At 42.1% G+C, this 13,773-nt stretch overlaps 1 protein-coding gene and 1 non-coding gene across 4 annotated transcripts in view; both read right to left on the reverse strand.

The window, feature by feature from the left end:
* Positions 1-13,773, reverse strand: part of LOC126470160 (potassium voltage-gated channel subfamily H member 7-like) — a 1,327,516-nt gene that overhangs the window by 915,558 nt on the left and 398,185 nt on the right. The window lies entirely within an intron of this gene.
* Trnat-ugu (transfer RNA threonine (anticodon UGU)) lies at positions 6,076-6,150 on the reverse strand. Its single transcript has one exon. It is a non-coding gene; the product is annotated as a tRNA-Thr (tRNA).

Raw genomic sequence — 13,773 nt, forward strand, 5'->3', positions numbered from 1 at the left:
TAGCAATTGATAATTATCGTCTAGAGCATGTCTTAACAAGAACGATGTATACAACAAGGATAGATTAAAGTTAAGTATTCCAAAAGCAACGTACTTTTCTTTATAGCATTTATTGAGCGTCCTGTTTCAGACTTCACGATAATCTGCGTGAGATTATAGCGTGCATATCGGCCCCCTCAAAATAACACTGTGTCGGCACTTCTGTCGACACATCAGAAAGAAAATAGCATTCATTTTTAGGTTAGGCTTTACCGTGACTGTTACTGACATTAAATGAAACAACAAGTTTACCGTTACCAGTCACCGTTTTATTTTTTTTTTTATTTTTTTATTTTATTTTCAACAACACAAATGGTTTACAAATGTGGCAGTATACATGTGAAGTGTTACGACAGAAAAAGGAACCTGTGACCACTGGAGGCAGTGCCACAAGTTCCTCCAAATGTCGTAACACAACATACACACATATGTAACACTAACTAATGTAAATCCACCCGATGATGGAGGTTTAAACCTTCGAAACGCGTCGTGAAAATAAAACGGTGACTGGTAACAGTAAACTTGTTGTTTCATTGAAAATAGCATTCACACTGACAAAAATTCCGCTGAAGCAAGCAGTTTCCCAAACGTCGGAAAAGGTGGGAGTGGCCGCCAGTGCAGAGTTAATCAGGTTAACAATTTAATGGCATTTCTAAAGCTGCTATCACGATTAAATTCACACACAACATAGATTAAACTGTATACATCAAGAAAATAATATTTTTGAAAAATCTTATTTTGGACCAAAATCCATTACATCCTCTCTTAAATCATAAATGTAGTCAACTATACGCAACTTACAGACTTCAACTTAAAAATGTTAGTGTGCCGCTACTCCAAGGTTAGTAGTTTCACCTCTTACCATATACGGAAGTATGATACGATCAGAGAAAGAAAATTCTAAGGTATGCTCAGTCTTATGTTCCTGAACCAGCCTTATTCCACTTTTATCCTCAAGAGGTAAAGGCATGTGGTGAGATCCTAAAAATCACAATTTTTCATTCGATGCAGAACTGTAAGATTATAAATGCTGCATCTAAAGTGTACAAAACCATGACAAGTGATGTTTTAACTCAGAATGGTGAAGGATTGAACACGATAGAAATTTCAAAGTGTGCAGAGCATAAATACTACAGCAATCCTTACGAATTCGTAGGACGTTTCAAACTACTTCTGCCCTCACATGCAAGAGGACATACAGAACACAACAATGAAACTATATTAGTTATTTCTGTACTATGCGAATCAAATATAATTCAATAATCAAGGAGAGGGCTGCTAACGAACTGCACAAACCAGCTCGCAAAACATTACCACACAGACATGAGATGATTAAAGGATTTGGTGTGGTGTGGCAAGATTGTCCTGTAGACTACAGATAGTACTCACATGTGGACTGAAGTTTCAAGTATGTGAGGATCGTGATATGAGTAAGTTATTAAGAAAAGAACAGAATGCCTTTGACCTTGAGTATCAGGCTACATTCATAAAGATTTCTGGTATTAGGTTACACACTTGAGCGACAAATATTTAAGATAACACCCCACATCCCTCCACCTGGGGAACCACTGGGAATTGATGAGTCCTCCAACGGAACCCCCTGCTATCCTTCCCCCTGGACCAATGAGATTTGATCACCCCCAACTCATCTTCATCCTATATAACAGGGGCACTTGAGTGGGTGGGCTCATTGTGAAGCTGTGCAGCACAGGGAGAGAATCAGGCTGGGTCTATTTTTTAAAAACAAATTATTGTAATTACATTAAGTCAGATCATTCGAGGACTATTTTTTCATAATAATGTCATTCGAGGCACCAGAAGAGACCACACACATGGAAGATATGTAAGTACTCTCATTTTCTCACAATTTCACAATTTTTCCATATTTATCGTATTTTCGATATTTTCCAAAATTTTATGTTTTTCCGCATTTTTCGTATTTTTCTAAAACCTTACGTATTTTATCCAGTTAAATGAGTTCCGCCTCACTGCTCTTCACGTCATGTCAACATCGCGAGGTGTCGACGTCATGATACTTTCAGCCAATAACTGTGCAGCATGTGTCCAAAACTATCCGAATTATTTATCGTTGCTAAGCCACCACTACATTACTAGTGTGTGTCTGACATCATAATGTATGTGTCAGAAACGAACGAGTTGATAGAAATATAGCGAATTCCATAACCGCTGCAGTTTTACCGATTTCCAAACAAAGATACTCTATGTAAAAGAAACGCCACACCGTGATACACAAACCCCTGCTAAGTCACCACTACATTACTAGATTGTGTAATATCATAGTTTATGTTTCAAAATGGGCGCATTTTTAGAAATAATAATGATGTCATAGCAAATTCTGATGGTTCCACCCAAAAATAGTGTGTGTATAAGGAATTACACAGCGCTACGAAATACGCACCTAGAGAGCTGACCAGTGAAAAGTGCACTGCTTACAGGGTAGATAACACCTTTAACGCTGACGTGAACAGCAAGCTGGCAATGGCCGAGAAATTTGCCATAGTTTAGTTGTAATCGTTTCCGACGTCACTGAAGAATGGATAGCGACATAACACGGTATAAACAGTTACATTATTATTTGAGAGTGTGTGATATTGCTAGAAGACACACAACAATTCGAGTAGGAGACCTACCAATCCTTCTGTGTCCATCATGTTGGTAAGATTAGGCTAGGGTTCCCTTCAAACGTGGGCAGGAATGGCGCAACAGCTATATTCCCTCCCCCCACGTGGACCATAATAGGCATATCAGGAAAAAATATAATCCTCCATGCACACTGGCGGTGGGTGAGATCTGTCAGTGCTCCCAGGCACATTAAAAAAGACATGTAACATGAACTGAACTCTTGCAGTATTAGTGTACAGTGTCTCCAAAAGATTCGTAAATAGATACAGAGTATATATACAGGTTCCTGACACAAAAATGAGACTGACCAACTGCCATAGTGCAGCAAGAAAATAAACTGTTTGTACTTCATGTCGCTGACTTACAGAGGCCACAACACATTAATATGTGGCTTTAGAGAACTGCAGCGTTCACGAGCCGTCTGTCGACAAGCGTCTGAAGAAATTTCAGATGAAGCCCCCAACACAGCATCCTGCCCATGCGACCGTGGGCATCTCGGCCGCGGGCGCCGACACCAGCGATGCCAGCCCATGGAATACTGGCTAAGCCGGGCTACCCAACCAACACCTTTTCAACGACACTTCGCACATAACTGAAACGTCTAGCCCTGGGGCAAAACCACCGCCGCCTCAGTGCGCGGACGTTACTTGACAGCAATTTCCAGAAAATGGCTACGCCTAATTGACAAAACCTGGGGAATCACCGACCTGTGTGTCGTTCCCAGTGACGTCCAAGAAATTCCTTCCCTCCACTCACAATCGCAACTTCAAGATCAGGGGGGCTGCTCAGCGACCGGTACAGAAACAAAAGCCCATACACTATTGGCGCCGCGCGGGATAGCCGCGTGGTCAAAGGCGCCTTGACACAGTTCGTGCGGTTCCTCCGTCGGGTCGGAGGTTCGAGTCCTCTCTCGGGCATGTGTGTGTGTGTGTGTGTGTGTGTGTGTGTGTGTGTGTGTGTGTGTGTGTGATAGAGAGAGAGAGAGAGAGAGAGAGAGAGAGAGAGTTGTCCTTAAGGGGCTCCGGAACGCCCTATACTTGCAATGTTAAAATAACGCTTATAAATTACATCTTTCCTCACAAAGTATTTGAGGTAGGAAGATGAACTTTTTACAGATTATTTATTGGAATATGGGCTACAACTTAACACAGGGATTTTACAAAATTTTTGTTCAGTTATTAAAGATGATTTTTTTTCAATTGTAATGAAAATTCACAACATTTTTTTGCAATTTTTTATTTATATATTCAAAAATATACTGTTTTGTTGGAAAAAGGCTGTGTTAAATTATGCAGAAGGTACTGTGTAACATTTACTGAAAGTTTGAAACAAATATGTTTGGAAGATCCTTAGAAAACATGTAATTAGTATGAGAAAATAAAAGTTTTGGGAATCGAGCGACAAAGATTGGATTAACTTTTTAGTGCATACCAGGTCCATAGGATGGATTATCTTCATCCTCTGCAAACTCCTCCTCCAGCTTCCTCTTGTTCCTCCTCCTATTTACTCTTGCTTGTATTTCTAGACTCTTTACAGCCCTGTCTGCAGCCCGAAGGCGTTCCTTGTCTAAAGCAAGCATCGCTCGTTGTTGTGTTCGTAGATTTTGCTACCATTTTCTTCAGTTGCAGTTACTGCAACACTGTTGCAAAAGGTGGTCATGTATCAACACTTATCACATTTCAGTTGTATTTCACTCGAAAGTCCTACGTGCTTTATTATGGAGAGTTCCAGACCAACTTCACTACAATGAATACATCTTACACAGTTTGAAAAAATTCCTTTGAGAACCGACATATCAAATATTTCATTCACATCCGATTCGCCCATAAAACATTCATAGTTTTCACTCATTGAACCAAGCTTCTTCTGTGAAGTATTTTCTTTCCCACTTTGACTGCTATGGGCAGGTGTACTTGAGAGGTTAGGTTCACTCACTTGGTTATCGTCTTTATTGTTTACAGTAATAACACATACCTTTGGCTTTCCAACATTTCTCCTTTTCTTAAAAGCCTTCAGAGGATTTCTAATAACTTTACTTTTACTCATTATTATACTTCAACAAAACAGAGACTCAAGAAACAGAATTAATTACGAATATTTTCGAGATAACGACAGAGTAAATAAACATGAAACAATCGACAATCACACCAGCGATATATATTGAACCATCACAGGTTAGCCACAACACATACTTTATCTCACATCACTAAAACGTACCTGATGAACACGGAACGTTAATAATAATACCATTTGACAGCAGTTTAACAGCGCCACAGTGGGTCACGCCCATGTAGAACACATTTTAAAAAAATTTAAAAATAGTTGTAGTCTTCGGAATTGAATAAATTATATATCTATTAAAAGGTAATAGTCTGCAGATTCAGAAAACGCAAAAACGTAAAAATTGAACTTTTCATGATTTTGAGCCTTTCCGGAGCCCCTTAAGTTAGTTTAAGTTAGATTAAGTAGTGTGACCTCAGCAGTTTGGTCTCATAGGAATTTATCACAAATTTTCACTACTGGCATCGCAGGTAGCCAGTGTTCGGTAAGTCTGGTAGTGTATCACCTGCCAAAGATGTGTGTCCGCGGTGGACCCTGGAAGCAGGCAACAATGAAATGTAAAATTATTTTTGTTACTTGGCTCGTGTATGTTGTTGAGCATGTCTATGAGCTGCTGGATTTATCCACACAGTCTTATCAACAAAAATACGTCCGTATCTTGTGTTACACAAAATGCATTATTTAGTAACAAATACATTCCCACAAATACTCGACACAATAAAACCACGTTAAGTGTTGGACGTTAATAATTTATCACAAATCATCCTCTCTTCTGGTTCTCATATGTCGTTAGAGCTCTGACAACGTCCTGTTTATGACATTGTCACTGAAGACAAAGCACAAATCAGCTAGTATCGGAGTCAAGTTCAGAACTTGATGCTGTTGACCGTATAAGTACGTATATAGTATATTTCTTTTCTTTTTTTTTTTTTTGGTAAATGGTAAATGTGACAATTCGATTGGGAAATGCCCATAATCCTTTCATATAATGACTTCATTTTACAGCTAGCATTCTCCTGGGTAATTTGTTTACGAGACTGACGTTTAAGATAGCTTGCACCATAATTTTATCCCACATCTAGTAATTCAACCTAGTATGAATCTGCGGCTGACGAGCAGATCCCATAACGTTGTTTATAATGTAGGTGGCCACACTTCATTGCACTGAATCTTTTGTTGCTTGCGGAAATGCTTACTAACTTACTAAGTGGAATACTTTTCCCAAACCCAATCATGTGATGGACTTGGTACCAGTATGAAATGATAATTAAATCAAGACCCTAAGCTGTCGACAGGCGTTGATATACATCAAGGGGGACAGTTGAAAATGTGTGCCCCGACCGGGACTCGAACCCAGGATCTCCTGCTTACATGGCAGACGCTCTATCCAGCTGAGCCACCAAGGGCACAGAGGAGAATGCGACTGCTGGGACTTATCCTTTGCACACTCCCCATGAGACCCACATTCCCAACTTAATGTCCACACACTACATTCGTAGTGCCCCTGCCCATTACACTCATTATTCGCGGCAGACAATCTTACGGGACTCGGTAAGGGTTGGGGTTGGGTTGTTTTGGGGAAGGAGACCAGACAGCGAGGTCATTGGTCTCATTGGATTAGGGAAGGACGTGGAAGGAAGTCGGCCGTGCCCTTTGAAAGGAACCATCCCGGTATTTGCCTGGAGCGATTTAGGGAAATCACGGAAAACCTAAATCAGGATGGCCGGACGCGGGATTGAACCAGCGTCCTCCCGAATGCGAGTCCAGTGTCTAACCATTGCGCCACCTCGCTCGGTGACTCGGTAAGATTGTCTGCCGCGAGTAATGAGTGTAGTAGGCAGGGGCACTATGAATGTAGTATGTAGTAGAGATGGGCAAAACTGTTCTTTTCAGAGATTGGATCAGAACTGTTCACTCCCTGAAATGAATTAGCTCTTTTTCATGACTCACCACTCATTTACAATAGAAAATAAATGGAAGGCACATTGTCCTTTAAACTTGGTTTATTCCAGTACTACACCTGTATTTTGATCTTATTTGATCCTATTTTTAAGTAACACAGATAATGAGTAAGAATTTTGTATTGTTTATTGAAATTTCCACGATATGACAAAGTTTTTGATTATTGATTTATTTTGCACTATCGTGGTTTTTTGGGTGATCGGAAAATGTTGTAACTTGAGATTTACATTAACAATATATTTGGCTATAATGTATTAAAATTTCATTAACCTCATACAAATTCATCGCAAGCCATATATTTTTAAAGTGAACGTTTCCTTCCGAAGACGCCTAAAATCGCAAAATCCGTACCAGAATAAGAAAAAAAAAAAATATAAATTTGACTGTAAAACGAAAGTGCTGCATATAGCCTTACGCAGAATAAAACAAGGAATATATTGGTGTATCACATTTTGCGATACGTTTATCGGTTCGCTCGTAATTAAAGCGTAAATTCGAGTGTCCATAATAAAAATCCTATAGTAAGAGGAGTCATCAGGAACCTAATCTAATCAGTTTAAACAAATAAAAATAAAATAAAAACAATTGATGTATACATAACATAATAATGTAATATACATAGCGGTATTACTACGAAGAACAATATCCAGTAGGGACGAACTCCGATGCAGAGGCGCTGAGTCGAGCGGGTCGAGCCGCGAGCTGTATTACTGCGTGAGCTGAGACCGCAGAGACCAGAGTGACACATGAGTCGCTTTGCTCAACGCTCTGGCTAGAGTCGAGACGGTGGGGTGAGCGTTGAGCGGGCGAGTTCCGAGGGTGGGGGGAGCGGTGAACTCACCCGCTCCGAAACAAATCGTCCGTTCCCTTGCGAGCAGGTTGTTGCAAGTAGTTCCTATGTTATCCGCTCTGTCCTGTTGCTCGCATCAACTGCCCAGAGGGGAGGACGTGCGACTGAAACGATCGCCGACAGTGCGATGCGAAGTTAAGCTGCGCCAGACACTGCGCGCGGCAGACGACGCACACGGACGGCACGGCATATGTGAAACACAAAATCCAATGGGGCACTGCACAATGCAGGCAGCCAAGGTAGAAGCAGGGCAGAGGCCGGCGCTGGCTGTGTTGTGTGGCGTGCACTGTGCTCTGACCAGCAGAGGCGCTGCTGATATGCTCCGTCTCTCTCTCTCTCTCTCTCTCTCTCTCTGCCGTGGGAAACATTTGGAGCTACCGTTCTTTTTTTCTGAATCACTGATTGTTCACTCCTTTGAAAGATTCAACTCTATGAATTAGTTCAAGAGCGCATCCCCCATCTCTAGTATGTAGACATTAATTTGGGAATGTGGGTCTCACGGAGAGCGTGCAATGGATAGATCCCAGCAATCGCATTATCCTCTGTGCCATCGGTGGCTCAGATGGATGCCAGCACAGTAGCTCGGCGTGTTCGGTCAAAGGGTTAGCTACCTTCTGTAAAAAAAAACTGAGTGAATGGATCAACGTAGAACCTGAACGAGTGTCATCGGACGTTCGCCACGAACAAATTCAACGAAAAAAAAAGATGAATAGAGCGTCTGCCACGTAAGTAGGAGATCCTGGGTTCGATTCCCGATCGGGGCACACATTTTCAACTGTCCCCGTTAATGTATATCAACGCCTGTCGACAGCTTAGGGTCTTGATTTAATTATCAATTCATTCTAAGAGAGCTGCATGGTCACCAATGGTATCTGTTCTTTCGAACATGTCGGAAAGAACAGATACCATCTTCATATTGGTACCAGTATGTTCGACCAACACAGTGGTCGTACATGAACTCAAATTGGACACTGCTCTGTTCGCAAAAACACTATTAAGAACTGACATTCATAGCCAGCATACATTTTGTGTAAGATAAGGAGTAATTAGGACTAGTACAGATAGGCATTTTCCTACGTAGCTCCGTTTTTGAAAGTGGCACAAGATACCATACGTAGTTTGTCTATGTTCTAAAAAGTTAGGGAGAGACGTCATGATCACGCGATCTACTTATAAGCAATAAGCGACCTAGAGTTCAAACAGGCATTAAAAGGCATGATGAATCTGTACAAAAACATTTGTCTAATATCAGCCTGTTAAGAGTCTCAGACTGACGAGCAAAGCCCATATTTTGTCGTAACGCACCACGAAAATCCTGAACATGTTATGCATGTGATAAATAATTAAAGAATCCATTTACTTGCAAACCCATACTGACATTAGCGCTGTGCAGTGTTTCTGCCAGAAGTAGCAGCAAGCGCATAATAAAACACGTTTTATACTCTTGGTTCTATTGGAAGTATCTGACGTCAGTAACGTGGACGACAAATTGATTTCAGTCATCTGGCAGAGTAACACTGAATCCCACCATTCGATTGTCTATAGAACAACTGTCAGTATCACTGTTTGTGCAATCGATTCGACGATACAATAATTGAAAGTACAGGCATACAATGCACAATTTTATATATCATTATAAGTTATGATTATCTTTTACTTAAGACAAGCGTGGTATTACATCTACCAATGACCAAAATTCCATTAAAACTACCGTCTTTCACAACTTGTACACATACAGCTAAAATATAATTCTTGTGTATCCTAATTTTAGAAGTCATAACCAGAAAATACGTCACGATCACATGTTTAACAACATATAAGCTCGTATTACTTCCCAGTAGACAACCTGCAGAACAACAGCTGTATGTACTCAATAACAATTGGACACATGTTATATGGCATTTTTTCTGCAATTTGTCCATACTACCACCTCCAACAATATTAACTATTCCTCCTGAAACATCCTATGTTACTATTCAGGTCTCGATGGGCCATCGAAAGTTTTCAGTGCTACACGCACGTAATCGACCGAACCCTCGAGGGAATACAGTGTGGCTGCGAGCCAGTGGAATAATGGACGGGGTGGAGGGGGGGGGGGGCGGTGGCGGCAAAGATGGGAATTTGCGTCTGACGAGGAGCGTGAGTGGTTAGGTCCTGCAGGCAACTTGACCAGTGTGTCGCGATAGTGCAATGGTTAGCGCGTCTGCCTCCTAAGCAGAAGGTCCAGGTTCGAACCCTACTGGGGCACACATTTTTATCTGCCGCCATTGCTGTGTTTCAACGCCGTATGACAGTGTCCTTCGATATTTAACATGCAATTGTTTTTTGAGGCAAGACAGCTGATTTTGATAACATTTGTCTTGCCATCAATGTAACGGGATTTCACTGATTTGTGATGGCGCTAACCCATGTCATATACATGCGAATCAGATTGTAGCTAACATTTAGGCAAATGACGAATGGTCAGTATACAAGTATTTACGAACAGCAGAAGCAGGATTGTAGCGAGCTGACACTTAACCAAGTGCAACATAGAGTACCTGTGTAGTGAGTCATTTCAGCTGCAGATATGACGGTAATATTTGTCTAGCAATTCACTGTAGAATAAATGTAATACTAGCACGATGATCTCTGCAGTTATAAATGGAAGAGACGACGCCACCACAATATCTTTACTAAGGTAGTCAGCGCTAGATTATGTGCACCGCCATTAGCGTTACAGTAAGCAGTTTGACAACATAATACCACCACATCCCCTGACGATCTGTGCCATTAGCATCATACAGTTGTTACTCGCAGTGATTACAAGTTGATGATGTTTGTCAAGAATAGCGGAAAGCGCCTCATGAATGTGAAGTTCCATTTGCATTACGCCTAGGACAAAGAGAGTCCTAAATAACAGTAAAAGGTTACCCAAGGAAGGGAAGAGTCCACGTGTTGTCTCGAGTTCTTGCAGTTTGATATTAATGTAGTTCCCGACGGTTTCACACTAACGGGCTCTTTTGGCTATCGGAATACGCATATGGGAATTATCAAACTGTAATTGCTAGAACACTCAACTACCTTAATAACACCTCATTTTGAATTGAATATGACTCGGAATGAGACGTTAATTTGACGTTTCTGTCCGTCTCCTGACGACTTACTGAATGAAGTCTGAAGTGTACTGACAGTTAACTGGCAGTCACTGCTGAATACAGACATGTGCAAATATCTTCACCACTCTAGTGGAATTCGTATTTGTTGCATTTTTTCCATCCCGTAATTAGCACAGTAACGTAAGGTTCATTCATTCTGCTGAAGAACTTGATGCCCGCAAGTCCTTAAATTAGAATCTACGAGCGGTAGTAATGAATGAAAGGAAACAGATAGTTGCACAAAAGAATGGAGAGCTCCCTGCTTTTTGCATTTCGGATAGGGCATACGATAAGAATCTGCTGTAATATTATGCTTCAGAACCGTAGACGGTTTATTTTTCACTTCATACTAAAACAAAAGCTGTGATATGAGAAGAGGAAATGACTTACACGCTTCTCAGCAACTTTAGTTTTTTGTGTTTACTTTATCACTTCATACGAAAACAACGGCGTTGATATGAGAGGAGGAAATGAAGTATACGCTTCAAGGACGTAATATTTCCCTGTGTCGTACTACTGCGTGCATGAAAGCTCTGCAGGTAATTTTTAAGTGTTCGATAACGTTACTTTATGAGAAGGTTCCTATTTTCTTGGGATTCAAATAGAGTGTACATTTCATCACTAGTTAGTATTCTGATGACTAATGACATGATACCTGTTCCAATTGCTCCATGGCACATGTGAGAAGAGTCTCAAATGGTTCAAATGGCTCTAAAAACTATGGGACTTAACATCTGAGGTCATCAGTCCCCTAGACTTAGAATTACTTAAACCTAACTAACCTAAGGACATCACACACATCCATGTCCGAGGCAGGATTCGAACCTGCGACCGTAGCAGCAGCGCGGTTCAGGACTGAGACGCCTAGAAGAGTCTCACGTTGGTTCTGTAAGAACATGAAGGAAGTGATGTTCGCTCACTGCAGTCAGAGCCAAAGTGATTTCTTTCTGTTTATGGCGAAGCGTCTGCTGCAGTGTTGGCTCTAAGCACTATGAGACTTAACATCTGAGGTCATCAGTCCCCTAGACTTAGAAATACTTAAACCTAACTAACCTAAGGACATCACACACATCCATGTCCGAGGCAGGATTCGAACCTGCAACCGTAGCAGCAGCGCGGTTCCGGACTGAACCGCCTAGAAGGGTCTCACGTTGGTTCTGTAAGAACATGAAGGAAGTGATGTCCGCTCACTGCAGTCAGAGCCAAGGTGATTTCTTTCTGTTTATGGCGAAGCGTCTGCTGCAGTGTTGGCTCTAAGCACTATGAGACTTAACATCTGAGGTCATCAGTCCCCTAGATCGCGGCGGTACTGGGCACTGCTAATCGCTGCACTTGTCGCGAGCCGCGACAAGAACGTACTGTTTCTGCTAACGATATTATGGAGTTAATACATGTTACTCCCCCCCATGAACCATGGACACTGCCATTGGTGGGGAGGTTTGCGTGCCTTTGTGATACAGATAGCCGTACCGTAGGTGCAACCACAACGGAGGGGTATCTGTTGAGAGGCCAGACAAACGTGTGGTGCCTGAAGAGGGGCAGCAGCCTCTTTAGTAGTTGCACGGGCAACAGTCTTGATAACTGACTGACCTGGCTTTGTAACACTAACCAAAACGGCCTTGCTGTGCTGGTACTACGAACAGCTGAAAGCAAGGGGAAACTACAGCCGTAATTTTTCCCGAGGGCATGCAGCTTTACTGAATGGTTAAATGATGATGGCGTCCTCTTGGGTAAAATATTCCGGAGGTAAAATAGTTCCCCATTCGGATCTCCGGGCGGGGACTACTCAGAAGGACGTTGTTATCAGGAGAAACAAAACTGGCGTTCTACGGGTCGGAGAGAGGAATGTCAGATCCCTTAATCGGGCAGGTAGGTTAGAAAATTTAAAAAGGGAAATGGATAGGTTAAAGTTAGATATAGTGGGAAAGTGAAGTTCGGTGACAGGAGGAACAAGACTTCTGGACAGGTGAATACAGGGTTATAAATACAAAATCAAATAGGGGTTATGCAGGATTAGGTTTAATAATGAATAAACAAATAGGAATTCGGGTAAGCAACTACAAACAGCATAGTGAACGCATTATTGTGGCCAAGACAGATACGAAGCCCACGCCTACCACAGTAGTACAAGTTTATATGCCAACTAGCTCCGCAGATGACGGAGAGATTTATGAAATGTATGATGAGATAAAAGAAATTATTCAAATAGTGAAGGGAGACGAAAATGTAATAGTCATGGATGACTGGAATTCGATAGTAAGAAAAGGAAGAGAAGGAAACGTAGTAGGTGAATATGGAATGGGGTAAGGAATGAAAGAGGAAGCCGTCTGGTAGAGTTTTGTACAGAGCATAACTTAATCATAGCTAACACTTGGTTCAAGACACTATTGGCTAGGAACTAAACATCTAGCCGGCCGAAGTGGCCGTGCGGTTAAAGGCGCTGCAGTCTGGAACCGCTAGACCGCTACGGTCGTAGGTTCGAATCCTGCCTCGGGCATGGGTGTTTGTGATGTCCTTAGGTTAGTTAGGTTTAACTAGTTCTAAGTTCTAGGGGACTAATGACCTCAGCAGTTGAGTCCCATAGTGCTCAGAGCCATTTTTTGAACTAAACATCTATGGTCCATAGCACGCTAACATTACAGTACTGGCGAGCCCCTGCAACACAGCTACTACTGGTAACCCCAGATGCTCGACCCGCCGAAAAACAGGCAACCGCAGGGAAACCGTACTGTACACAGCACGCAAACCAACCACACACACCCCCTACACTGTCTGTGAGCCGATCTATGACCGATCGCCCACTAATGCACAACGACCCTGAATTGTTGCAGGGACGCAGCAACTGCAGCAAGCCCCGCAACGAGCTCCAGCAACGACAAAGGTAACGTTGCACGATACCTCGCACTAACGTAACACCTTGCATGCACTGTCGCAGATAGCAAGCCGCTACTGCCCTTACTACCCGTCCTATTGTCGCAGAGGTTTTTTTTTCCCTTGGCGCTTGCCTTGGCACTTTTTTTCCTCTGCCCTTACAAGCGCTACCCTTCGATCGTTTTCGTCCACTTTCTATCTACTGATAGA

Source organism: Schistocerca serialis, chromosome 3 (assembly GCF_023864345.2).
Source record: "Schistocerca serialis cubense isolate TAMUIC-IGC-003099 chromosome 3, iqSchSeri2.2, whole genome shotgun sequence".
NCBI lineage: Eukaryota > Metazoa > Arthropoda > Insecta > Orthoptera > Acrididae > Schistocerca > Schistocerca serialis.